The following is a 23567-nucleotide window of genomic DNA, read 5'->3' on the forward strand; positions in this document are numbered from 1 at the left end:
AAAAAAAAAAAAAAAAAAGAAAGAAAGAAAGAAAGAAAGAACGTGCAAGTTCCTGAGTTTGAATCCCAGTACCAAAAAGGAAAAGAAAGTGGCATGAACATTTGGATAAGTGTGCCTCAAGTGATGGGGTGTATTTTGAGGGTGATTAAAGATACTCTATCTTTTTTTTTCTTTTGGTACTGGGGATTGAACTTGGGACCTTGCACTTGTGAGAGGTAGGTGGTGGAACTACTGAGCTAAATCCACAGCCCAAAACTGTATCTTTTAATGTAATTTTAAAAATTGAACTTTCACCATATTTTTTTGAGGCTGAGGAAGGAGGGTCATGAATTTGAGACCAATTTGGGCTACATAGTAAGATAGAGGCCAGCCTGAGCTACATAGTGAGATCCTGAGAGAGAGAGAGAGAGAATGAATTTTCTTTCTATATCGCCCAGGCTGGTCCTGAAAAATTGGGCTCAAGTGATCTTCCTGACCAATCATGGGTGATGGACAGGAAACCTACGAAGGAAACTGGTAGACCACGAGAGCTGGGTTAGGTCGGTTTTGCAGACCTGTCTCGTATTACATCTCTGTCAGTGAGTCATTCTCTTCTTGGTGTACATGGTTGCTATCCTCAAAAGAAAATGTATGCTCTGCTTCTAAGCAGATAAGAAAATGGCAGAAACTTCCTTGAGCTCAGAATACTTACTATGTCAAGGTGGCACATTTTGTGCTATCATATCTCATATTTGAGGCGGGCCTTGAACTCACCATGTGGCCCAGGCTGGCCTCGAACTAGCAGTGACATTCCTGCTTCAGCCTCCTGAATGCTGGGATTACAGATGTGAACTACCACATTCAACAAGAAATGCTTGTTTTGAAAAGTCTTTCGGGTTCTCATTTAAAATCAAGTTTTTTTTTTTCCCCTGCCCCGGAAATCCGATCTCTCTGATTCATCTGTTAAGAGCTTCCGAGCCCATTTAAGATAATGAAACCTTCTCTTGCCTAAGAGGGCTTGGCCAGCGATCATCCAAAAGATAATCACAGCCTCTTTCCGCTTCCCTTAGAGCCTCAGTCCTCTTTCTCTCTTACGCTAATTGCTCTATGTTTTCCCTGCTTGATGCATTGACCTCAGATTTGTCAGGTAGTTTTTCTTGCTAATATCTAGCTTCATTCTATCAGAAGAAAATTAATTCCTTAGGAATTTGGAAATATTATATAAAGAAATTCCATAGCATTGGATTTCAGGACTTGTCTAATTTTTGTTCTAATTAAAGAATTCCCTTCGATGATGCAGACTTTTTCCTTCTGAGTTCACTAAGTTCTAAATGTCTCTTGGTTTCACACAGTGAGGACCTCACCTCAAAGTCAATGAGCCATTATTTCTTGGCCAGGCCAAGAAAGTGTCTAAATTCCAGACTGGCTGCAGTATGCACTTTTCCTGGGCTGCCCACTGTGGGCCCCTTTTCTGGCTCTTAACCCTCACACAGAAGTGCTGGCATCCACTGATATATGTTTAATTACAAACCAAGGGTAAAGATGCACAACCACTGTCACCCTGACTGAAGGGAGGGTGGCGTGGTGACAGCACAGATTTCCCAGGGAAGGCTGAGGAGACTGTCCCAGTCCCGGCGTGCTGATTTCATGGTCTCCGCACTGATTCACTTACTGCCTGCCCTGACTGCCCTGTGGGCTACGCCAGGACCATTGTAGCTGTGTGACCGGGGGCACCAAGCATCAGGCAGGAACAGATTGCATGGAGATGGGCTGAAAGAGGAGAGCCAACAAGACAGGCCCCGTGAGTGCCTTGGAGTGGCTGCGGCCATTCTGATAAATAACTTCCTTTTTCACCGTAAAGTTTCCATTTCCTACCTCATGTGTCACTGGTCATAAACAAAACCTGCAGCGAACAAGGCTCTTCTCTGTAAGGAATGAATATTCAAGAATGGCCCCCTAGGGGCTGCCCCGCCACGCAGTCCAGACCCGCCTGCACCCGCCTCCCACGACGTGACCGAGCCCCTTCCCAGTCCTTCCTCCTCTCCTTTCCCTTTCCGGTTCCCTTTCCGCCCAGCGGGCCTCCTTCGAGCGCTGTCAGTGTTTGACAATGAATACAATGAAGCTTTTTTGAGAGAGAGTCTCAAGATGTAGTTCAGGGTGGTCTTGAACCCACTATGGACCCCAGGCTGACCTTGAATTTGCAGCAGTCCTCCTGCCTCAGCCTCCCTAAGGCTGGGATTGCAGGTGTGCGTCGTCACATCTGGCTTGCGCCGGTATAGCACCTTTAGAAAGGTTAGTCTTAATGTATTCGTGACATGTAGGCCTCCTCAGTGCTGCTAAGGGCTTTGTTTTTTTATTTTATTTTTTTAACTTCTTGCAACACATTGATTCTTTAGAGAATGTGACGCTTTTGAAACATTTTTTAAAGGAGTCTCAGTTGTACAAATGGGAACTCTGGATTAAATTTGAAAAAAAAAACTCTAGTTGAGCTCCCATCTTTTCTACATGATCATGATATAGGGTTATATGATTTTAAGTTTCTGTTTGCCAAACTCCAAAAGCCCATCCACTTCAAACTAGCAAAGCATTGCATTACCCCAATAAAGCTGTAGGTTTCATTACATGCACCGAACAGATCCACAGGGCTAGTTTTAGCGCTTCTCTTTTAAATAATTTTACACCTATTACACCACACAGCATGTTTTAAACACTGACATGTAACTCCCTAATAAGATAAAGCAAAGACAGAAAAGCTCATTAGAAACAAAGATACACCATCACTTATAGTCTTCAAACATTATTGCACTTTAATTTTCATTTGACAAAGTATTCATGAAACAATCAGCGGACTACTTAACAAATAACACCTTTAAGCAGATGGGACTGTCCTAAATTGTTTATTAGGTTATGAATTTTACAAGCATTACTTGTATTAGCGGTAACGGTGGAGCTGGAGAGTATTGCGCCTTCTCCAAGCTGCACGGCAAGAACCACCAATTGTGTGGTGGAACTTGTGGCCCTTTCCGAGGCCATGACTCTTGCGGCCTGCAGATGTCAGCCCACGCATCTCCCTGTGCTTATGGACTGCTTTTGTGGTCCACTGGGTGTCAGGATTTCTTCTAATGGCCTTGTGGAATGGATCAATGAGGATAACCTCAAAAATTTGTACGTGGAATCTTTACCAACCCAGTAAGAATTCAGAACCCTCAGAGCCCCACAGTGGTGTCCACCTCTCTCCTCAGCAACAGACTGAAGGCTTCGTGCAAACTTTAGCTGGTTAACACCACAGTGGGTTAGGCTTACGGAAAGTCGCACCTTGGAACTGGGCGTTTGCGGCCACCACAGGTGCACACAAATCCTGTACGTGACATACCTCATTTGGCCTTGTGTCCCAGTCTCCGTGCTTTATCTGGCCGGGCAGGTGGGGAGCCCTGCGCAGCGCAGGGAGCTGGCGGTACTATCAGCAGAGGACCCTCAGAAGAAAGCACATCACCTTAGACTGCTTCTTCCTCCACAGCTCCTGGATGGACTTGTATGCACCCTTCTTGGCTTACATGACGGCTGTCACCAGATGGAAAGGGCTAAGGGCTTTAAATTGCCGTGATCTAGTTTGTAGGGCCTTACATTTATTTTCTAACTTTTCTTTCTGTTTCTTTTTTCCTTTCTTTTTTTGGTTTTTTGAGACACTATGTAGTTGAGACTGACCTGGAACTCACTATGTAGCCCAGGCTGGTCTCGAACTCACAGTGATCCTCTTGCCTCAGCCTCCTGAGTACTGGGATTACAGGAGTGCGCCACCACGCCTGGCATTTTGATGGCCAGAGAGTAGCCTGAGGAATGCATGTGCCATTCTCCACTTAATCATTTTCTTAATCTAGAATATTTCATTGGTTTTCAATTTTTTTGCTCTTTTACCATCATTCTTGATTGTACATCTTTGCTCAGGTCTGCAGTTTACTTAGATTTACTCCTGGAAGAAGAGTTGCACCTAGGGTTATAGCTTGGTGGTTCTGTGTGCACTCAGGCTATGCTCAAGGCTCTGGGCTGTGTCCCTAGGGCAACGATAAAACAAATGGCGAGTCTAGTCTTTAAGGACAGAATATCATCAGTTACGGTTTTCATAAATAACCTCTCTGTAGTCCATATTTTCATGCGTGTGTGCATTCAATGGTTAACTCAGCAGGCACAGGTGTCCGGATCCTGGACTTAGAAGGCGGTCAGGTCTGACCTTGAACCAGCCTCTGGCGGTGAGCTCTAAGCCCTCTGAATAGCCTGCCCGGTGGACGCCCAAGTATTCTGAAACTGAGGTAGGAGGAGTGAGCGTCTGAGGCCAGCTGGGGCCACGAATTGAGACTGCCTCAAAAAGAAGGAAGAAAAAGCTGGGTATGGCAGTGTACACCTATCATCCCAGCACTTGGGAGGCTGAGGCAGAATTGCCATGAGTTAAGAGCAAGCCTGTAACGGTATAGGGAAAGTGGGAATGGTGGGGGAAAGGTAATAAGGGAGAGGAAAAAATATGAGAAAATGAAAAAATGGAAATAAAGTGTTTGTAAATGGGGAGGGGAGGAGGGGGTGGAGGGAGGACAGGGACAGGGACAAGGGGAAAAATGAGAACCAAGACCTATTATGTAAAGGTACAGAATCCTAATGATGAATGTAATTGTATTGTATACCTAGATTGTACCAATAAACTCAATGAAAAGAAGAAAAAAAAAAATGTGTCCCAGTCTCCGTGCTTTATCTGGCCGGGCAGGTGGGGAGCCCTGCGCAGCGCAGGGAGCTGGCGGTACTATCAGCAGAGGACCCTCAGAAGAAAGCACATCACCTTAGACTGCTTCTTCCTCCACAGCTCCTGGATGGACTTGTATGCACCCTTCTTGGCTTACATGACGGCTGTCACCAGATGGAAAGGGCTAAGGGCTTTAAATTGCCGTGATCTAGTTTGTAGGGCCTTACATTTATTTTCTAACTTTTCTTTCTGTTTCTTTTTTCCTTTCTTTTTTTGGTTTTTTGAGACACTATGTAGTTGAGACTGACCTGGAACTCACTATGTAGCCCAGGCTGGTCTCGAACTCACAGTGATCCTCTTGCCTCAGCCTCCTGAGTACTGGGATTACAGGAGTGCGCCACCACGCCTGGCATTTTGATGGCCAGAGAGTAGCCTGAGGAATGCATGTGCCATTCTCCACTTAATCATTTTCTTAATCTAGAATATTTCATTGGTTTTCAATTTTTTTGCTCTTTTACCATCATTCTTGATTGTACATCTTTGCTCAGGTCTGCAGTTTACTTAGATTTACTCCTGGAAGAAGAGTTGCACCTAGGGTTATAGCTTGGTGGTTCTGTGTGCACTCAGGCTATGCTCAAGGCTCTGGGCTGTGTCCCTAGGGCAACGATAAAACAAATGGCGAGTCTAGTCTTTAAGGACAGAATATCATCAGTTACGGTTTTCATAAATAACCTCTCTGTAGTCCATATTTTCATGCGTGTGTGCATTCAATGGTTAACTCAGCAGGCACAGGTGTCCGGATCCTGGACTTAGAAGGCGGTCAGGTCTGACCTTGAACCAGCCTCTGGCGGTGAGCTCTAAGCCCTCTGAATAGCCTGCCCGGTGGACGCCCAAGTATTCTGAAACTGAGGTAGGAGGAGTGAGCGTCTGAGGCCAGCTGGGGCCACGAATTGAGACTGCCTCAAAAAGAAGGAAGAAAAAGCTGGGTATGGCAGTGTACACCTATCATCCCAGCACTTGGGAGGCTGAGGCAGAATTGCCATGAGTTAAGAGCAAGCCTGTAACGGTATAGGGAAAGTGGGAATGGTGGGGGAAAGGTAATAAGGGAGAGGAAAAAATATGAGAAAATGAAAAAATGGAAATAAAGTGTTTGTAAATGGGGAGGGGAGGAGGGGGTGGAGGGAGGACAGGGACAGGGACAAGGGGAAAAATGAGAACCAAGACCTATTATGTAAAGGTACAGAATCCTAATGATGAATGTAATTGTATTGTATACCTAGATTGTACCAATAAACTCAATGAAAAGAAGAAAAAAAAAAAGAAAAAAAAAAGAGCAAGCCTGAGCTTCATAGTAAGTTCAAAGCCAGCCCAAACTACATAGTTAAAAAAAAAAGAATTATTTTTGTAAAATGGCCATAGGCCATGCCAGAGAGTTTACGTTAACAATGTGTTTTATTTTGAACACCTGTTTTTGTTTACCTGGGGCCCTGGGCGACCCACACTGTATTTTTTATACTTCTGGGGCACTGGAGATAGAGTAGCTAGGGTCAGTCACATGACTATTCTGTGTGACCAACAAATCCTTGGTCACAAGGCTCCCCTGGGTCTTCGGTTGACATTTTTCTGTGCATGTTTGACACACTGTTCCTGGGAAGTCAAGTGCTGTCTGTGTACTGAGGTGGGAGGGGTGCTCCAAAGTCTGTGCTTGGTTTCTCCTAGACTGCTATATGCATATTTTCCTGTTGCTGATTTGATCTCTATTGTTTTACTGTAATAAATCATAACCATTAAGTGTAACAGTTCTGAGTTCTGTAAGTCCATCTGTAAATGCCTGAAACTGAGGGAGGTTTTGGGGACCTCCCAATAAAATTCTTTACATATTTATATATACCTGCAGGATTCTGTGCACCAAAGAATATACCATATTTTATGGATGGTTTAAGAAGTTTTTCAGGGTAATTGGCTACACTATACTTGAATTTTGCATTATATTCTATTTTTAGAAACCAGTTCTTATCAGCTGCAGTTTCACTATTGAACATCTTTTTAAATGTTTATTGGCCATCTGACTTTTTCCCTCTAAATTGTCTGTTCATGGTCTTTTTCTTCACTGAGCTGTTCTTGAATTGAGAAAACAGTTAGCCTATTCACATATACACAAAAGAAATCACACTTTTATTTCCCTGTTGGTGCATGGAGCTTAGTGCTTTCTATATGGTTAGCAATTTGCTTTGTCCAAATAATCTCTAAAATTACTCAGCCCTTAGGAATATCAGCTTCCTCCAATATCTACTTTTGTTCTGCCGTGCCTCTATTTATAAGTTGTGCCAGTCCCAACCTCAGTCTTTCTTAGGTTTCTTTTTCTCTAGGTAAAACTTTCACTCCCTGAATTGAGTTGGCTTTTCTTAATACATGCATCATGCATCTTTTTTTTTTTTCTTTCTTTCTTTCCTTGGTAGTGCTAGAGTTTGAACATCGCACTTGCTAGGCAAGCTCTCTACACCCTTTACCTGTATCTTCCTTTATATTATTACTTTGCAAAATCAGACCTTTAGACTCTTACTTGTGATTCTCATAATAACTTTCCCATGAATCCAGTAACTTCTCCATTCCATTCCGCAGATGACAAATTAATTTCTTTGGGGGGAGACAGGGTCTTGTATGTATTTCAGACTGGCCTGAACTTTCTGTGTAGTCTGCTGCTCTCGAACTTCCTGTAATCCTCCTGCCTCAGCCTCTCAAATGCTGGGATTACAGAAATGCACCACTTTGCCCATATTAACTTTTTTTGTTTTTGTACCAGGGATTGAACTCTGGACCTTGTGCTTGCGAGGAGGCAGGAGAAATCCCCAGCCCCCAGATTATCTTTTTAAAGCACTAATTTCATTGTGTCACTTTCTTGCTCAACTATTTCAAGATTTTCTTTAATTTCTCTCATCAGACATGGAAACTTCTGGGGTTAGACTTGGAGATGTGGGCGCAGCAAGCATGGCCCACTTGATGGCCTCATAGAATCAGATCCTGAGAGAGAGGTGCTGACTCGTTTCCTTGGGGTTTGTCAGATGTGCTGAGCTGGGGAAGACATAAATTGTGACCCAGAAGATTGAACTGGTTAAGGTGACCGACCCTAAAGCGGTTGTACTATTTATTGGTAGGATGAGTTCGAAGAAGAACGTGGGTCATGATAACAAGATTGCATGGGATGAAAGTCAGACCCTAGTTCTAGCGTGCTATTATGTGTGGCCTTTGCTTCCAGGGCTCTTTCCTTTTCTCTTCTAGTACTGGGGATCAAACCCAAGGCCTCATGTCCACCAGACAGATAAAAAGAGTAGCACATATAAAATTTTAAAATTTTGATTATAAAATAGATGCATACTCATTACAGATAAATGTTTTGATGTTTGGGAAGAAAAGGAATGACCTGTATAATGATCAAAATTTTGAAATTTTATTAAAGTTCATAATTAAACTCTAGAAATGCTATTTTTTCCACATATTCTACAGTATTTTCTTTTTCCTTCTTCCTTTTTTTTTTTAATTTTTAAAAATTTTTTTATTTTTGAGACAGGGTCTCACTATGTAGTTGAGACTGACCTGGAACTCACTATGTAGCCCAGGCTGGTCTCGAACTCACAGTGATCCTCCTGCCTCAGCCTCCCCAGTGCTGGGATTACAGGCGTGGGTCATCACACCCAGCTTACAGTATTTTTCTACACATTTAAAAAACAGAAGGTGGTCATGGTGGTGTATCCCTGTAATTCTAGCCATTTGGAGGGTGAGGCAGGAGCATAGCAAGTTCCAGGCCAGCCTGTACTACATAGGAAAACTTTGTTTAAAAAAACAAAACAAAACCAAAAAAACAAACAAAAAACCCCACGAAAACAACAAAAATAATTAGAATTTTATTACAGTTTTTATCCTTTATTACTGCTATATAATGAACATTTAAATATTTTTGAAAAATGAAATTTTAAACTGGGAGTGGTGGCACTCCCCTGTAATTCTACTACTTGGGAGGCTGAGGCAAGAGGATCGCCCTGAGTATGAGGCCAGGTTGGAGTACATAGTGAGTTCACTGTGCCTGAACTACACAGTGAGACCTTGCGTCAAGAGAAAAAGGAAATTTTAATAGCTATATCTGTTCCATCATTTAAACTAAGTGCTACATGGAGTTAAATCATATTAATCAAAGATAGAGTTTAGCGATTTGACAATATGTGAACAGGCCGTTTATTCTCCACTCATCTCTGGCTTCTCACCAGTCGACCTCGCCAAGATCATTTCTTTCCCTCTCTCTCTGACCGTGTCTCTCTTTCATTTGTCAGAGGTAAGTGTACGCGGTTGAATGCCGTAAAGCTGCAGATGCAATACGATGTTTAGGGGCCGGGGATTTAGCTCAGTGGTTCCACCGCCTGCCTGGCTGGACCCGAGTTCAATCTCCGGTACCAAAAAACCAAAAACCACTTTTGGCTACAAAATTCACACGCACAGATATATGGAGTGCTTGTCCCACAGCTTGCAACTCCTAAGCACCTTCACTTGTTACTCTTTCTCTCTGTGCCTCGAGTTATTTTTCAGTTGATGCCGGTTCCAGCCCCCGACTTGCCTTTCTGTGCGTCCCTGCCGTGATGAGTCTGGCTCGTGTGTGATGGTGGGGGACCGGATCAACTTCCCCAGCCCATCCGCCCGCCTGTCACCCTGCATTTGCTCACTCACGTGTCCTGATGGGTTAGAAATGTCAGAGGCAGCTGTGGCTGAGTCCAGCGAAACAGCGAGGCTCCTCTCAGAGCTCCCTGTCGCTTGCTGTCCTCTGGGAGACCCACTGTAAATGTGCCTGAATTGTGGTTTTTGGCAGATTGTTACAATAGAATATTGACTCTCTGATCTGAAGCCAGGCTTGTCTCAGAGATTGTCTGCTCTTCTAAGAGCTAATAATGAGAATTGATCAACAGTGCGGGTAGAGGGTAGAGGTGGAAGGAAGAAACATCTCTGATCACTGTTCAGAGAATACTAAATTCTGAAGCTGTTTGGCAACTCATGTCTATTATTTTGCCTTGTATCTTCCTCATCAGCAGTGAAGCAAGTTTTAATGGACATTGCACAACTGAATGAAGGCAAAATACAGCAAACAAAGCAAATAGAAATGCTGCCCTTTCTTTCTGTGAGTTTCCCTCCCCTCGAATACTTACCACCACCACCATCATCACGTAGGTCAGGTGTAAGCACCATGGAGCCCCTGGGAATTGTGTCATTGTTCAGTGTAATGGAATTTCATTACTGCAGCGGAAGCCTGGGGAGATGGAAGATTGGGTCCTACTTGCCTCTTGGGGGAAGAAAGAGAACTAACTACCATGATGAATTACTGTTATTTCCCACCCCCCAAACAAACATCCAGAGAAAATGCATAGGCGCAGGACAAGGAGAAGGCAGTGGAACTAAGTTCTTTTCTTTCTTTTTTTGATAAATAATCTCCATCTTCTGATAATTTGGTCAACTTTGCTTTATTTGCTACCTCCCACCCCTCCCTTTTGTGTAGGGCTGAGAATCAAACCTAGGGCTTTGTGATGCTAGGCAAGTGATCTCCAGAGCTACATCCAAGCTAGTATTTTTTTTCTTTCTTGTAGTAGGATTGCACCTTCCATGAGCTGAAAGCCCTGTCCTTGTAATTTTTTTTTTTTTTTTTTTTTTTACCTTGAGGCAGAGTCTTACTATGTTGCTTTGGGTGGGCTGAAATTCAAGAGCCTCCTGCCCCAGCCTCTGGGAGTGCTGAGATGACAGGTGTGTGTCACCACACCTGGCTGAATTTTGCTTTGTTTTATTATTAATATTATTTTTTGTTTTTGTTTTTTTGGAACAAGATCTTATTAGGTAGTCTAGGCTGGCCCCAAACTGGCAATCCTCCTGCTTCAGCCTGCTGGGTGCTAGGATCACAGGCATGTACCACCGCACCTAGCTTGCTTTCGTTTAAAGCAGTGTCTCTCTGGGTCGGGGATTTAGCTCAGTGGTTCTGCTACCTGGCTCACAATGCAAAGTCCAGAGTTTGATCCCCAGTACCAAAAAAAAAAAAAAAAAAGCAGTGTCTCTCTGGTCTCTCTGATCTCCGTCCAGCCCTCAAGCTTTGTGAAAGGTGACTACTGTCCTATGTGTCCCACTGCCCACTCCCCAAATTTTGTCTTACCAACAGTTCCCACTTGTTGGGAAGTATTGTATCTTCTGTGTATCACCACTATCCAGAATGTTTCCTTTAGCTTCACCTTCTTTGCAGTAGTTAAACGGAGAAAAGGTTATTTTCTCCCAGATAGAACATTTGAGAGTTGTGGATCGAGTTCTTTTTCACATGGCCCATCTGCATCTCTTTCCTGTTTGCTTCCCATACCCTAAGATGGTAATAGCCTCCAAGATGCTTCTCAGGGGAAAACACTGCCTTGGAGAACTACACCCCCATCCTTTTTGATTTTTTATCTTGAGATGGTACTATTAAGTTGTCCATGTTGGCCTTGAACTTGCACTCTTCCTGCCTCAGCCTCTTGAGTGGCCGTGTGTCTTACTTTTCTTGTTGCTGAGGCAAAATACCTGATGTGCAAAGGTAAGGGAGGAAAGGTTTATGTGGCTCACAGTTTATATAGTTTGCTGGCTTGCCTAGCAAAGTGAGGCTCTGGGTTTGATTCCCAGCCCCCAAAGCAAACAAAAAATACTCCCATTTCCTGGGCTGGGGGTGTAGCCCAGTGGTAAAGCATTGGCTCAGTGTGCATGAGGCCTTGAGTTTCACTCTCAGCACCTCCAACCCCCAAAATAAAAAAATCACTTCCCGTTGACTAATGAAGATGATTGTGGAGCCAATGGCGTTCGTAACAAAGGCCTGGGGGTGTAGCTTGGTGTAGAGCCCTGGCTTCAATCCCTAGCCCTGAAGAGAAAACAAAAACAAAAATAAGCACAAAGCAAAACACACACAAAGTTACAAAGAAGTTGAGTAGTTTTCCAATGGACTCTCTTCACCTATAAAAAATTGGGTTGATAACCTGCTCTATAGCTAACAAAATATACAATGAAGAAAAACATGATTATGTAATTTTTATCATTTTTAAAGAGAAAAGCTATTATAAACATTAGATAGTTTTCAAATATCAAATAAGCTACAGGCAGCAGCAACGTATTAAGGGGAAGCCTCAGAAGTCCATCGTTATTGGCTTGTCAACTGATCTAAGAGCGTGAGGGCAACTTACTGACCTGAAAATCACATTGTACACCAGTGTGAGATACGGCTAATTGACTAATCAGAGTACGAGAGACCCAGGGACTTTCTAGACCAGCTCAGATCAGAGTGGATGTTATTAATAGGGCAGATGGTGAATGGTACTGAAAGGCAGATTTAATTTATTTACTCTTTGTTTCTAGGTTTTGTAATTTTAATTAAAGTGAGTAAAAGTAAAATCTTGTATAAGCAGTTTCTTCTTCCCAGTACGAAAGGTGTTGACGTATCACATCATTGAGTCAGGAAGATAAAGACAAGGAAAGGATTGCAATTTGGTGTGAATTAACATATCACAGGGTTTTCATGTCTGGAGGAGGTGAGGAAACAAACACATGTGTTAATGTGACTCGGACTGCAGAGGGAGGCTGTCAAGGCATGTGGGTTTGCTTGGCCAAATGCGGTTGATTCCAAAATGTAATTTCATTTGATGGATTTTATTATAATTAACATAGGGAGTTGCACCAGCTCAGAACTCTTAGCTTTATTACCTTGGGAGAAGAATTATGAAATGCATGCACTTATAAAGAGAATTCATATTTTGCAGAGGGTTTATAATGCTAATAGGTCTTGGGGACCTTTTGGGATTAAGCCCTCCAGTTTACAGTTAGAGTTTCTGATTTGCAATCTCAAGCATGGTTTTCTTGGAACATTTTTTATCTTAAATGGTATTTGATAGAACTTGGGAGCTCTTCAGAGCAGGGACTTAGATTTGTTGTTGTTACTTGTTGCAAAGCACTACATTTACAGCTAGAGAAAACTGAGCATCACTTTTAATGTGTGTATCTGGCTATTCCGATCTGGAATCATCTCTGACATTTAGCAATTCACAGTGGCATAGCTTACGTGAGTACATTGGTGTGTGTAGTTTTGCTATCTATTTTAATAATTAAGCAAAATCTTTGAGACTTGTATGAAGATAAACAACAGGAAAACCAATTCATGGATTTCTTCCAGACATGGACAGGGACAACTCAATCCCTGAGGTTGTTAGAGCCAGAAGAGAGCTGAGTAGATATGAAAGCTCAAGGTTTAGGCTGGGATCTACCTGCAGGTCTGATACTGTTAAAGCAGTCTGCCCTTTCCAACCTTTCCTTGGGAAACTAATTAGCAGAATAATAAAAAGCCAAGATCAACTCTTGTCTTCCTTGTTGGGGATATAAAAAACAATAGTTCTAATTAGCAATAATTAAAATTTAATTAAGAAGCTCTTTGCAATCCTCCCCCTCCTCCCTCCTCCTACCAGTGCTTGCCAGCCCTTGGTTGTGGAGCTGTTTTTATTCCTGTGGTGCTGAATCACGGCTTAATCACAAAGCCTTCGATCACAGTTTATCCAGCCCTGAGCACTAATCATCACTGCCTTCCAAGAGGGATGAATACAGAGCCCAGATTTTAATAACATGAGCAATTACTTTCTTCAATTTTACAATCATGAATTGTGATTCATTTCCCCTCTTTATCAGTTGATTACAGATGTCATTGCTTTTCCCCTTTTTTAAACTTTATATCTGTTCCCCCGGGACAAAAGGACAATAGGAGACTTCAAAGAATGCTAAATATTTGGATCCAAACTTCAACTTCGATTTTTTTTTTATTGGTACCAGGGATTGAATTTGGGACCTTGTCCTTACAAGGAAGGTGGCGGAAACAATGATCTAAATCCCCAGCCCTCAACATCTATGTTCTAAAGTAATGCAGAAAGTTAATTTAGAATAAAACCACTGGCAAAAATCCAGGTTAAAAATAATATTAAATGATGATTTTAAAATATAGCACGGTATACACAGAGTTAAGGAAAGCAAATATAGTATGTAGTGTTTGTTTCAAAAATTAAATGTTTCAAAGATTAAGTGGGTATTAATTTGAATATAGGATATTTCAAATTGCAAAGGAACTAACTGGCTTGTATATTTTAATATAACAATAATGGTGAATTGTATCTTATATATATTTTATTTCAATAGAAAAAGAAGTTCAAACTCTGACTTTGTCCTAGTTTTTGGCATGTGGATTAATCACATAGTTCATGGGGTGGGGGACTTCCAAGACTTGATAGTTCATTATGAGAAAAAGAAAAAGGAAATAATCAAGAACAGAGATAAATTAGTTTTTTTTAAAGCCACTGGACTAAGAAATATAACCCTGGTTCTTTAATTATTAAGAGAAGGGCTCTGAATCTGCTCCATTATCTTAATTATGTTTCTGGAGCAAACATTATTTCAATGTGATAAAAGATGACATGACACTAAAGGTAAAGCCTGAGCAGATGTTACATGAGTAACAGGCCAATAGGCCCACATTCTGGTAATTTCTTCCCCACTAGACACGTTCTCATTAATCTGTGATTAATAGGATTTGAGTATAGTAAATGATGATGATCCATTGTCTGTCTTTGTCAAGCACTATGGAGGGAGTAATTTGTCAGCTCAGCTTTTGTGTGACTATTTAATAGCAAAGAGGGAGAGATAATCTTCTAATTGGCATCTATAGAGGAGAACTCAGAGAATACTGCCTGTATGGAAATAGCCCAGAGTAATTCCTATGCCTAAGGAAAGGAAATGTGCATTATATGCACCTTTTATGTAATTGAGCCTTTTACACCAAAAAAAAAAAAAAAAAAAGGTGGGGGTGGGGATAAAGAAAAAAATAGCAATTAAACAATCAGGGAAGATCGTAAGGTAACATCTATTAACCTAGTCATGAGGCTTTTTCAACTGTAATGACTTGCTAACAAATGGCAAAAGAAAAAAATTACTTTCAGGAAGAGGGGGAAATGGCTGCTTAGATGGATAAAAAAATACAATATACAAAAGAGAAAGCCACCACCATCATCATCACTTTTAAAAACAACACACAGTGTCCTCATGTTATGATAGTAAAAAGATGAATAAACCAACTAATGAGATACTTGGAGCCCCAAAGTAACTCGATCAGCCTTGTCAAGTCTGTTGTAGAACCTTCTCTAAGTACCTTGGCAGAATGATGTGTGGAATTGCTGTCTCCTGTCTTCCCTTTCTTCCTAGGTTTAAAAACATAAGTTCTTGCAGGTACTCCTCTGTTAGCTAGAAATGAATAGGACAAGATTTCACCGGGAGAAACTATGCATGAAACTGACAAACAGTAAAGCACGGCATGTAAAGTACTACTACTGGTCAAGCTTGGAGAGAGAAAGTAGCAAAGAATAAAAACTGGAAATTGGCAGAAAAGGAAACCTAATGTGAGCAATATTAGGGATAGGTGCTTAGTCTATGTAACTACTAATGAGGAAATTTAAGTGAAAACTATCTGATCCATACTCCTCATACCAGCTAAAAGTTTAAAAAGATTCTCTAGACCAAATGAAGACTTGAACATGAGAGGGAAAAAAATCAATCGTTTTGGAGGGTAATTTGTCAGGATTTGGTAATTCATTATCAATTTGTCAATGTTGTTAGGAAGTCTACTTGAACTATATCCTAAAGAAGCCACGCACAGGTGCACAGAGACATATGGAAGAGTAGACACAGCAGTCTTGTTTCTAATAGTGAAAAACGTGAAACAACCAACATATTCACCAATGATATGTTCATACAATGGAATATTATTCAGCAGCTTTAATAAATGAATGATGGCACCAACCTGTAAGACTTAAAAGCATTAGAGCAAGTAGAAAAATAAAGCAAATTTCAGAAGGATATTGAAAACATGCTATCATTAATATATGACATGCAGAACAGTGCATGCATTTATAGGGATACATACTCACGTGCTGGGACTGTAAAGACAAACATAGGGATGATGTAGCACTAAATCCAAGCCAGTGGTTATCTCTGAGAGAAGGAGGGGAACAGATTTGGGGGGTTTCTGTGGTATTTTTAGTATTTCATTAAAAAATAAAAGTCTGAAATAAGTGAAGTTAGCTGGGCACAGTGGTGGATGCCTGTAGTCCTCGCTACTTGGGACTGAAGTGATAGGGTCACTTGAATCCAGGAATTCAAGGCCAGCCTGGGCAACACAGTGAAACTGTTTAAAAGAAAAAAAAGGAAACTATATAAATAAAGACTTGGTAATGCTGAGAGATCAGTGTTTCCTATTTATTCTCTGTATTTTTTAGATTGTTTTTAAATAGTTAATAACTTTAAAAAGGGAAAAATACATGCACAAGGTAAGAAAAATATGTGGTTTCTAGTTTCCAGGTACTTATACTGTGTCAGGTGAGTTGAGATATGTCCATAAAATACCACGTGTCGATACAGACTGACATATACACCATTTATGGTATGTGACCAGATTCCCTTAGTGTCAAGTGGTGGAAATGAAAAATGTAGTTGACTTTTATTATTTTTATTGGACATAACACTTCAACAACTTTTTATTTATTTTTTTGTTTGTTTGTTTGTTCAGTTTTCTGAGACAGGGTCTCACTGTGTAGTTGAGACTAACCTGGAACTCACTATGTAGCCCAGGCTGGTCTCGAACTCACAGCGATCCTCCTGCCTCAGCCTCCCGAGTGCTGAGATTACAGGTGTGCACCACCACGCCTGGCTCACTTCCATCTCTTTAAACGTTAATCCATTTTGAAAGCTTTCCTATTTTTTATGGTTGACTCAAATACCTCTTCAATTTCGGAACAAAGAGGGGGTAGTAACAGCAGTCATAATTGAAGTACAGTAATTTTGAAGGCATTTATTTGCTTGGCTTTTACGGCAAAAGGATAAAGACTAGATTCTAACTTTTAAGAGCAGCATCCAAGATCACTGGACTTCTTGTCTCTCTAACTATACTGCTTTCATGAAATTTAAGTTACTGTAATTTCTCTGGTCTCAGTTTCTAGATCTGTTAAATCGTGGAAGTGGTTAGATAATTTTTAAAGGTTCATTCCAGTGCTGAAGCTTTATATCTATTTTTTTTCCCTGGAAACACTAACCCCAACTTACATGAGACCAAAACCGATGAGCAAGATTTTCCAAGATTTGTCCCCAAATTAGTGATAAAAGTACATTTTCCACAAAATGTTATAGGTGCTATCAAAAGGCAAAGAAAAACTTTTGTTCATGAAGTTGGAGGAAAACCATTCTTTTTTTTAAGTACGGGGTATCAGACTCGGATGCTTGCACTTTCGAGGCAGGCAGCAGAACCACTGAGCTAAATCCCTGGCCCAAAAACCATTCTTGAAAGGGTTGTGGTTAGATTTGGAGAAGAGCTAGAGATTGGACAGAGAGGAATAAACAGACAGACAGACAGAAGACATTCTTCAAGGAGGATGTGGGAGGGAGAGCCAGAGAGAGATGATAGGTGAATCAGAGTTTTAGATATAAGATCTGCAGATAACTGGTTATTTGTAACAGGAAATTATAGATACCTTCTGAGATAGGTAGAAACACCTGGCCTTATATATTAAATTTCTGAACTTAACAATACGCTGCATGGGGTGACAATTTATGGATCAGGCAATGAGTTGAATGTCTTTGGTCCCACATGCTGAGCTGCAAACACCCGCCCCCCAGTGACTTATCACTTAAGTTATTCTGCTCTGTTCAATAGTAATAATGACTGATAGTAAGTCCTTGATAGTCAACAGTTGTGACCCTTCAGATTGTTCAGTCCTGGCTGAAAATTCTTTTCCTGAACAGCAAGTCAGTAAAAGGTAGAGTCTCCTAGTTGTGTTCTTGCAATTAAAGGTCAACAAATCAGACACTAAGGTGTAAATAGCACTTTCAAAATCTCAGACTCTGCTTTTGTTCTTGACAAACTGAAAAGGAATCTTTCCTCTTCCTATTTCAAAAGCTTTTTTCCTTTTGATTTTTTATGTGTGGTGCTGGCATTGAACCCAAGGCCTCATACATGCTGGGCAAGTGCACTGAGCTGTACCTTTAACCCCACCTTTGCACTTTGGCCAAAAGGGATTACAATGCTAAGAAAACACTGTGTGCTTTTTATGTTTAGTTGGAAAAGGATACTCTTTGTCATCCATGCCTTTCTTGTTTTTTTATTTTTGTCCTTGTCCATATCACTCTACGGAAAATATTCTAAAACTAACTGCTCCTGGCTAAACCTAAGTTTTGGAGAGGTGGAGAGGGAGCTTTTTTTTTTCCTACTTTTTATTTATTTTGAAATAATTATAAATTCACAAGAAATTATGAAAAATAGAAGGAGTCTTATTACCTCTCAACAAGTTTCCCCCAGCTTTAACTTATTATATAAGGCAATATTATCTTAATATCAAAGAAATAAACTTGGGAGTGGTGGCATATGCCTGTAACTCCTGGCTATTTGGGAGGCAGAATTGCAAGCTCAAGGCCAGCCTGGACAACTTATCAAGAATCTTTAAAATTAAAAACAAGAAAAAGGGGCTGGGGATGTAGTTCAGTAGTTTTATCTTCAGTGCCACACACACACGCATACACACACATTGAGATTTCACTGGTTTTATATGCAATTGTGTGTATGTACAGTTCTGTGCAATTCTATCATGTGTAGCTTTGTGTTCCTGCTCTCTAATCAACACATACAATTGTTCCATCATCACAAAGATCTTTTACATTTTCTATGTATAGTAATGCTCACTCCTCCCCTCTCTATGACCCCTCACAACCACTAATATGTTCACCATGCCTGTAATTTTATTGAGAATGTTATATAAATGGTATAATAATATAAATATGTAACCTTTTGAACTTGGCTTTAGTCTTGCTGTATAATTCTCTTTTTATTTTAATTTTTATTAAAACATTTTTTTTTGTAATAGTGTCTCACTATGTAGTCAGCCCAGGCTGGCCTCGAGCTTGCTGTGATCGTCCTGACTCAGCCTCCTGAGTGTTGGATTACAGGTATGGACCACCACGGTGAACCCTCCTTTGGATGTTTACACTGTTACTTAGTTGCCACTTCTCGTTGGCTGGTCTGCTACCTGACAGGTATCTGTGGTTCTCCAAGACTCACATCTGGGTCAGCATAGGCAGCTACTTTCTATGAAGGGTTATGAGCTCTCATAGCTTCCAGGCCGTTTGTGTTTTACAGATCTCCATCTACAGAAAACTGGCTGGATATATGGCACCACTACTTGTGTGTTATGTCAGCAAATAGTTGTTACACTTTTATTTCCATCCAGAGTCCTCTTCACCATTCTGGTTTCCCGTGATCACAATCCAGTCATCACTTTTTTTTTTTTTTTTGGCTTTTTTGAGACAGGGTCTCACTATGTAGTTGAGACTGACCTGGAACTCACTATGTAGCCCAGGCTGGTCTCGAACTCAGTGATCCTCCTGCCTCAGCCTCCTGAGTGCTGGGATTACAGGCATGCACCACTACGCCTGGCTATCCAGTCATCACTTTTAATTCATTCTTTTGCTTAGCCTTTCACATCCATTCACCAGAATCTGAGGTCACTTTTTGGTGAGCATTCAGAGAAACGCAAGTGTCTTTATGTGCTTTGCCCATTTAGATCCACACTTTTCCTTCTCCAGACCTCCTAGTCACCAATTTTTCCAATCATGTTCCTTCCAAGTCCCTAACCAGAGCCAGCCCTTGGTTATAGCCCATGCAATCACATCGACTCGAGTACTAGTTATGTTTGGTTCAAAAGAATAACCCATTATGCTGCTCAACACTCTGCCTTCTTGGAGAATATCCCTTCGCCACAGTCCTTCAGGACACCACTGCAGAACCGTCTGTAATCAGGCCTGATGTCTCAGGGACTCTCATGAGGCCAGAGGTGCTGGCCAAGCAAGAGGAGGCTGTGTAGCAAAAGTGAGCCATGGGAACGTGGGGCCATGTCGTGCCTTTAGGGCCCAATGGCGTGTATACCAATTGCATTTGATGGTGGAATGCTGCTGTACACACTCAGATTTATGGTTTAAAGGTTAGATAGCCCCAATTTATGAGTGACAGCTCAGTTTGGTAGCTTGATGACAGAAAAGACATTGTTCTTGAAGAATTACCATAGACAATGGATTATCATAACTTTAACAGGCGGTGACTCCGGTTGTAGCTGTCATTTCAGATGTGGTTTCCTTGCTCAAGCAATTGAACACTCTGGCAATGGGTACATAGCTATTGACCTGGTAAATGCTTTCTTTTTGATACCTGGTAGATTTTGATGATGTTTTGGATCTCCAAAATAAGTGTTATTTCAGAGTTAGTGTCCAGTAGTCCCTGAAAATTCAATTGATTTCTTTTTGGAGAAGAGTAGGAAAAAGATTAACAGTGTAAGTTTTGGATGGTGTAGCAGGGTCCTTCTTCAAGGGGCTCTCCCCCTTCATTCTGGAATTCTGGGTCTACTTGGTGAGGAAAATGCAGGGATTACGGAAAATAGTATTTCAACCCACGTACATACAATTGTACCTGTGAAGACCAGCACCTGTTGTTATTAAGCAGATGTGTTAGTTTTCTGATTTAATTATTAAACTTGGACTTGTCATTTCATAAAATGATTCAGTAAGTCATAATAATGTTTTAAGCACTTGTGGTATAGGAAGTGCAGATGATATTGTGCTCATGATATTGTCATATTACACAACATTGCTAATACTAGAAAAATAAGTGGTTGCTTATTTATTAACATTTGGAGTATACAGAGCTGCGGTTAGATGTTCAATTTAAAGAAACCACTGATCACGTCCTTTCAGCCTAGACTTTTCTAAGGCCTGTCATTTGGAGAAAGATACTCCTTGTTTCACAATTGCACCTTAGCATGCCATTGGTTTTTAGCAGTGCTTACCTTTGTGAATAACTGTTTTCAAGGGTGAAGAACACAGAGAGTAAGACTGGATAAAATATTTCTGCTGAGCACCTTGCAAACTCCAAATTGCAATCCCCTCCCTCAAGTTACACTTTGATGCATCAGTTTCACAAAACAAGGTCAAATATCCCGTTAGTTTTATATTTTTGCTGCCTTCTTTTTAATGACATACTAGTGTATTTAAAAATAAAGGAAGTTTCTAACTTAGTTATATTACAGGCATAACTTGGTACTTGATTGCTTTGAAGCTTGTTGATTTTGGTACTTGATGAATTTTGACTCATTTTTTCCTGGTACTCGATGCACAAGCTAGAAATTGTCAGTTCTATCAGTGCCTTGTGATTTGCTGCCTTTTTAGCCAAAACGACTTTTTTGGTACTCACCATGCCTACTGGATTAACGATGAATACTGCCACACATATTTTCTTTTATTTCTGGTACTAGGGATTGAACTAGAGTCTCGCTTATGCTAGGCAAGCACTCCACCACCACACCACCCCCTAGCCCCTGTGTAGTTTATTCACAGCTCAAGACAGTTCCTCTTCATTTTCTGCGGCCCAGGCAGGCCCAAAGGTTGGGACACCCAGGTTCTGCTCTACAGTACACCCAGGCAGTTCTGGAATTTCTACCTCACAGAGTATAGGCAGGCTATTGGTCCATGTTTTAGTCAACCATCCAAATAAACTATTTTAGCTCTTCAAAGACCCTTGAGCTAAAATATTGCACCCAGCATCTATGCTTAGGGGCCAGTGAGATTATAAATACATATTTGGTAGTCATTTGTTTCCTAGCCTATAACTTCATTTTTTTTTGTACCAGGGTTCAAACTCAGAACCTTGCACTTGTTTGTAATAAAAGTGAATGCTCACTTCTCCTTGTATGACTAGAATTAATGTTCAGATAATAATATGTCTTGCTCCACAGTGCATTGAAGCATTTTGTTACCACAAAATGATGTAGCATAATGTGCAAATCAGTGTTCAGTCTCTCTGGTTGGGAGGTCTTAGGCAAGTTAGTTAGCCTCTTGGAATCCCCACTTCCTCATTTGCAAAATGATATCTGTGCCACTGACTTCACAGATCTGTGAGGATGCAGTGGGATGATGTGTGTGAATCCACTTCCAAACTCCGGGCTTCATGCACAGTTCTGTTCTCATCATCATGTTTATCAAAGGAAAGGAAACTGCCTTTAGCAATAGAGGCTGCATGGGGATGAAATCCTCTGATGTGGGTCTGACACACATGATGTAATGAAGGAGCCAAGAGCTCTTTCTTCACTGTGATTTAACAAATGACCTTGCAGAACTGGCTGAAATGCCCTGACGTGGTGGTCCTGGTTGGGTTGTTCTACTACAGCCGATGTACTAATAGCCCAACAGCCCTTCCAGAAAATTGTGTTGACTTCTTACAGGTTCATCCAGTTTTTTTCTTTTCATAAATTCTGGAAGCTCTTTTCCTTTTGTCTGTCATTTCTGGCAGTACTTATACTTGCAGGTTCCCAAGTACTGATAGCAATATACACTCATCACTTTTGCTGCAGGGTAAGACCTCAAACCCATGCCTCTTTCTCAGTTGATTTATCTCTAGTTGGTATAATGGTGTCCAGCACCATGATTTGCTTTCTTTTTTTTTCCCTTGAGAGAGGGCCTCACTATATTGCCCAGGCTGGCCTAGAACTTGTGATCTTCCTGGCTCAGCCTGCTAAGTGCTGGCGTTACAGGCTCTTGCTGGGTCATGCTCAGCTTGTTTGATTTTTTTTTTTTTTGAGGCAGGGTCTCACTATGTAGTTGAGACTGACCCGGAACTCACTTTATAGCCCAGGCTGGTCTCAAACTCACAGCAATCCTCCTGCCTCAGCCTCCCGAGTGCTGGGATTACAGGCATGCACCACCATGCCCAGCATCTGTTTGATTTTTAATGTTGTATCCGCACTTGTAAGAATTTCAGATCCCAAAGTGGATGACCCCCAACCCCAGTAGGGTGATGCTCTATCACTGAGCTACATCGTCAATCCTTTTTAGTTTTGAGACTTTAAATTGCCCAGGTTGGCATCAAACTGGCGATCCTTCTGTCTCAGCCTCCCAAATAGCTACCCAAGTAGCTGCACCACCACACCTGGCAAAGATGAACTGCATTTACAGTGACTACGGCTGTGGCTGTCCTTCCCTTTCACAGGTCCTCTGCGGAAGTAACCAGTGGGCAGGGCTGGCATGGGTGACAGTATTAGCCCATTTGGACAAAATAACAAATGCTTTCATGGGAGGTGGTCGAAGGTCCCTAATTTAACATAAAAATATGTGAGGCTGTGCAGATCTGTAATCTCATTTCAGATAGCATTTGGTGAAATTACTGTCATCAGAGAATGTTCAACAGTGTCAGTCTCATTTGAATAAAGATCAGGCAAAGACAGATAACTGCCTGTCTGGTGCTAATTCTGCACTCTAAGTCAATAATTATGATTTGGCTTTCAGTGAACTGAGACTGTAGAGTACAGGTGGATTTTTCGTTTGTGGGGATGGACAGGGTAGGTATTATCACATTTAAAATTATATCAAGTAGAGAACATTGGAAGAAGGTGAAACTGGAAGAATAATCTTAAAATCTAGACTTAAAATCAAACATTAAACTCTGGCATCCTTTCTACTGAAAATTATAGGATAACATTTTGATAGTTTGAACCAAATGTAACACAGAAGCAATTGCTAAGTGTTGATAGGTAAAGGAAAGAAAGTGTAATTCTATCCAGTAGGAAGATTTTGATCCAAAATGAAACAGTTTTCTCTTCCTGCTAGTCAGGCAGAAATCTAATTACTCTTGTCTGATCTGCTATGGAGCTGGAAACCTAAGAGGTATAGATTATGGACAGTTTTATTGATTTTAATCTTAGGAATC

At 41.1% G+C, this 23567-nt stretch overlaps 1 long non-coding RNA gene and 1 pseudogene across 2 annotated transcripts in view; both read right to left on the minus strand.

Moving 5' to 3' along the window:
- Positions 1-2861: 2861 nt before the first annotated feature.
- LOC104868707 lies at positions 2862-6750 on the minus strand (annotated as a pseudogene).
- Positions 6751-11458: 4708 nt separating this feature from the next.
- The window catches only part of LOC104868708, a 53653-nt gene continuing 41544 nt past the window's right edge, over positions 11459-23567 (minus strand). The window contains exons 2-4 of one of the 2 annotated variants that reach the window (XR_004517719.1): positions 15703-15959; positions 14928-15019; positions 11459-11612 (exon numbers count right to left, since the gene is read on the minus strand). This is a non-coding gene — a long non-coding RNA (uncharacterized LOC104868708). The remainder of the gene's footprint in view (positions 11613-14927; positions 15020-15702; positions 15960-23567) is intronic. The other variant, XR_782082.2, reaches the window with a different exon arrangement.

Source organism: Fukomys damarensis, unplaced genomic scaffold, assembly GCF_012274545.1.
Source record: "Fukomys damarensis isolate Sample0158 unplaced genomic scaffold, DMR_v1.0_HiC HiC_scaffold_17, whole genome shotgun sequence".
NCBI lineage: Eukaryota > Metazoa > Chordata > Mammalia > Rodentia > Bathyergidae > Fukomys > Fukomys damarensis.